Source organism: Gavia stellata, chromosome 13 (assembly GCF_030936135.1).
Source record: "Gavia stellata isolate bGavSte3 chromosome 13, bGavSte3.hap2, whole genome shotgun sequence".
NCBI classification, from domain to species: Eukaryota; Metazoa; Chordata; class Aves; order Gaviiformes; family Gaviidae; genus Gavia; species Gavia stellata.
Genome location: NC_082606.1, coordinates 3,491,583 through 3,496,442, shown reverse-complemented (window position 1 = coordinate 3,496,442; position 4,860 = coordinate 3,491,583).

Genomic DNA, 4,860 nt, shown 5'->3' with positions numbered 1-4,860 from the left:
TCCTCTTCCAAAACACCCTAAATCCAGGCTAAAAATAAATGGGCTTTATTGATTTCCTTTTTTAAACTAACGCTGGGGAGTGATGTGTTCAGTGCTCAAGGAAGAGCAAAGGGTATTAGTCACAGGGAAGTACAGTCACAGTGCTCTGAACCCTGCAGGGGGGGCAAATAAAGCCCTTCTCACACCGAGCCCCTCGCACAGGGCCTGGGGAAAGCAGCAGGAGAGCCATGGGTCTGGCGTTAGCCTGTGATCCAGCGCGGCTGCAAGGCCCCAGCGCAGTGGCAGCCCCCCAGCACTGCCCAGGGGCACCCCGGCAGGTCGCTTGTTTGGGGACTTCAAAACCCATCCCCGTGCAGAGGCTGCACGTGATGCACTCAGGTGGGAACACCCCAAAGTAGAACCAAGTCAACAGAGGGGAGATGTTTGCTCACCGTGCTGCGGACACATCCTGATCCCCATCCCGGTCCTCAGGGGGAAAGTCGCCGGAGGAGAGGGGGGCTCCTGCGCTGGGCGAAGCAGGGAGCCGGGTCAGGGACACAGCCCCCTGCCCAGGGGCCGGCTGCTCTGCCAGGGCAGGCAGGGCTGGCACCAGCCCAGCACCACAGCACTCCCCTGACAAAGGGGCACAAGAACTGATGGCATCTGAGCTTAAATGCAGCCGGGTGCGGGGGGCGGAGGGTGTGGGTGAGAGCCCAGATGGGGTTCGTCAGGGCAATTAGCACTCAGGGCCCCGAAACTCTGTGAAGAGCTGCTTGTCTCCTTAAATTAACAGCGTCACAAGTCTCTGCCAGACAAAGACTGTTTTGTTGGTGATTGCAAAGAGACGAGAGAAAGTCTTGCCAGGACGCGGGGCTGCGCTTCTCCTGCCTAATGCAGCAGGCAGCAGCCCTAACTCCCTGCAGCACCCTCTTCCTCCTCGAGCCCGTTCCCTCACCCTGAGACGGGGCATGCCAGAAGTACCGAACAAACCCCGTGACATCCCTCTCTGCTCCCCTGGGTGAGCCCAACCGCAGAGACACTGCACATCTGCCCAGCTGTTTCAAACCACAGTCACAAGGTTGACATTGCTTTCTCCCCGAGGGAGTAGAGAGAAAACCTCCCCGAGGCGACCGCTGCCTGCGCGGCACCTACGTGTGGAGGCAGGAGCGGGCTCCAGCCTGGCTGAAACAGCACCCAGCTGATGTCCCGCTCCTGGGGGAACAGCCACACGGCCCAGGCTGGGGACCCACTACCCCAGGGCAAATCCGCCCGGCACCTCCAGCCAGGGTATTGCTTTGACCAAGTCAGATCCGAAGGCTTTGCTTTGTTTCCTATTAAAATCCCTCCAGCACTTGGGAAGGCAGATGCTGAGAAGCTAAATCCCAGCAGCATTCATGAATGCGCTCCCTCCTGCCAGCACCGGATGGGATATTCCTTCCAGACGCTCGCGGCGCGCTCCAAGCACGCTTGCTGCTCTCCTCCCTCGGCTGGACTTGCTTCCCCAGCTGCAGCCCTTCACAGCCGTCGGGAACCCCCATCCCTGCTCCACGGGCGGCCGAGCCCCTCCTCTGCTGGCGGTGGGTGGCAGGATGGGAGTGGGGGGCCGGTGCGAAGCCCAGCCAGGGCATGGGATGTTGCGTCGGGGAGGAAAAGCCAAGCCCAGAAGCTGAGCTGTGCTTATTAAAGGGCACGTGGGGAGTTCCCTCCCCGCAGGTGAAGGCCAGCATCCCACTGCTCTCAGTCGCTTGAGTCTCAAACAGAGCAAGCAGTGGGGTTGGAAAGGCTCTCCGGAGATTTATCTCATCCTGGGTTATTCACCCAGAGGTGCAGGACACAGGAGACAGCAAAAGGCAGCCCATGAAATAGATGCCACGGACGGCTTTGCCTGCGCCGAGCAAACAGGGCACATTGCTCTCCAGGGAAAGGGCTCCCGGCTTGGCCAGCCCACGCTGGGCTCGGATGCAGCGGACGAAGTGGGGCTCCCACCAGAGATGGGGTGGCTGAGAGGTGCCCGACAGCCCTCCGCACCTCCCTTTGCACCGGCCACCCTGGAAAGACATCCTAAATAAAAGCTGGGCTTAGATAAATAACCGCATCCGGAGGCCGGCGGGCCGGCCAGCAGCGAGAGGAGGCGGGGGAGCAGCCCTGCGCCCGGAGGGACGGCGACCGCCGCCACCTCAAACACCAGCCTGCCGGGCTGCAGGGGAAGGAAAGAATTTAACTTTTCTTATTTTTGCCCCAGCCCTCCTCAAAGCACCTCCTGGCAGGCCCCCCGAGCCCGCAGCCCCCCGCCTGCCCTGGCAGCAGGGTTTCCCTGCGGTGGGCACTCACCAAAGGGCGAGGGCAGCTCCATGCTGCTGGCAAATGGAGGTGGGGGCACCCAGGCATCGGCTCCCCGTGCCGGCAGCGCGCAAACCCCGGTTGGAGCTGCCTTTGCTGGGGGAAGCATGCGGGTCCCCCCCCCAGCAGCACCGGCACCGGAGCGGGGTTTCGGTGCAGAGCCAGGCTGCCAGCCCTGCCCGAGCGCCCGGAGAGCGAAGGCACAGCTCCACGCTGGCTCTGCCCCTCCGCCGCTCAGCCAGATGTTGGCTCGGAAAGGAAAAAACAAATCCCCAGCTTCTGCCAGGGCCTGGCTGAGGGATAGCAAATGTGCTGGCCAGACGCGGCTGTGCTGGGGGGCTCCGGCGAGGGGGGCGGCCAGAGCAGCCTGCGGCAGGAGCGCCGGGCTGCCGCGGGGACTTGGTGGGGGCAGTTCTCCGGATAAGCCATGAGGTTTCAACCAGAGGTTGTAATTTCCTTATTGGAGGGGAAAAAAATAATAATAATTAAAAAAGCAGGGAAGGTTTTACTCTCCGTGGTGGGGTTTGTCTCTGATCTTTTCCCACCAGCGAGCACCCCCAAGGTGGGGGATGCTTGGGGTGCTTGGAGCCAGCTTCTCCTTGCTCAAGCCATACTTGCTGCCCTTGCCCAAGGCCGATGTTCCCCTGGCAAGTAGTGGCTCGTCCCCGGTGCTGATGGAAGCGAAGCGAACATGGGGGCGGGGAGCCAGGAGCAAACCCAGGGTTGCTTGCTGGTGGGTTGGAGGTGGTCCTGGTGGGTTGGAGATGATTCTGGTGGGTTGGAGGTGGTCCTGGTGGGTTGGAGATGGTTCTGGTGGGTTGGAGATGGTTCTGGTGGGTTGGAGGTGGTCCTGGTGGGTTGGAGATGGTTCTGGTGGGTTGGAGGTGGTCCTGGTGGGTTGGAGATGGTTCTGGTGCGTTGGAGGTGGTTCTGGTGGGTTGAGATGGTCCTGGTGGGTTGGAGGTGGTTCTGGTTGGTCGGAGGTGGTTCTGGTGGGTCAGAGGCAGACCTGGTGGGTTGGAGGTGGTTCTGGTGGGTTGGAGGTGGTTCTGATGGGTTGGAGATGGTCCTGGTGCATCCTTCCAGAGAGGGGAATGGGACCTCCTGTGCCAAACGGGCAGGAGAGGAGTGGAGGCGTTCAGCCTGCTTGTTTAGCCATGAATAGTGATGGGGACAGTCGAGATCAAACACCCACCCGAAGGGCCAAGCCCTGCACGCCTCTATCCCTCAGTCAGCCCTTAACAAGGTGCAGAAAGCGGGACCGCTGAGGACAAGACAGAAAGCAAAGCAACGCAGAGGTCCTCAGTAGACCTCGAGATAAAGAGCAGGAAAGGGACTACTTGGCAAAATTGAATCTGTACAAATCAGCAAGTCTGGATAATATGTAACCCCCAGACTAAATAGAATTAGCTAATGAACTTACCGAGCCCCTGACAATTACTCATAAAAAGTTACTGAGAAAATGGCACATCCCAGGTTTATTTAATGTCTTTATTAATGATCTGAAAGCAAGAGTAAACAACAAATTAATTATGTTTGCAGATGACTGTAAGCTGGAAGGTGTTGCAAACGCTGCCAAAGACAGCAAAGTCACACCAAGGACCCTAAAGGGGTTAGAAATAAACCAGCAGGAAACAAGCTGCATGTAATCCATCAGTGAAACACGGCGCAGGGGAAAAAGGACCTGAAATATAGACATCCAAGAGGAAGGAGGGGTGTGCTGCACGAGATCCAAGCAGGAGGCCGGGAGCAGGTTTGGAGGGAGGTGGAGAGATGGGAGAGGAGCTATGCCGTGAGGAAGGGGAGCCCCGAAACCCGCCGGGGCTCTGTGGAGCGAGGAGCAGGGACCCAGGCTGGGTGGGATGCTGTGACTCTGAAACGCTGTGACCTTGTCCGGAACACGTGTGGCATCAGCTCTACACGGGGGGGAGAAGCTGGAAAGGTCTTTTCCCAGTGCCACACTACCACGGTTGGACCGTTATGAACCTCGAGGGCTGAGGATCATCCCGATTGCCTTTAGTCCTGCGAGCTTTGGATAGCTGCTTCGGCAGGTGGCAGGGAAGGCGGCACGGCGGCAGGCCAGAGGATACGGCTGGGGATGGGTAACACCGCTTTGGGACCGAGCCGCTCATCTGGGTCTGCACGGACACCACCAAAAAATGCCTGGTGCCGGGGAGAGCCATGGATGCCCCGCTTCGCCCAGAGCAGGCGGTGCCTCCGGAGCCACCCGTCGCACCCTATGTTGAGCTCCTTTCCCTCCCGGCGGCGGCGGCAGCCGCTCCTCCCTCGCCTCGCCCCGGCGGGAACAAGGGTGCTTTGAGCGGCGGGTGGGCGGCGGGCCTCTAGCCCTTTAAGAGCGAAAATTGACTTTGTAATCTGAGCGAATTCGTCCTTTCTGACAGGCGGGAGAAGTTACGGGTCCCTCCCTCGCTCCGCTTTATTAAATATAGTAGTAGCAGCAGCCCTTGCCTGGAAGCGGGCGCTGGTGGAGGCTGTGTCGTGCCCGGAGCCGGAGCTGCTGCTCCAGCCGCGCGGGACACC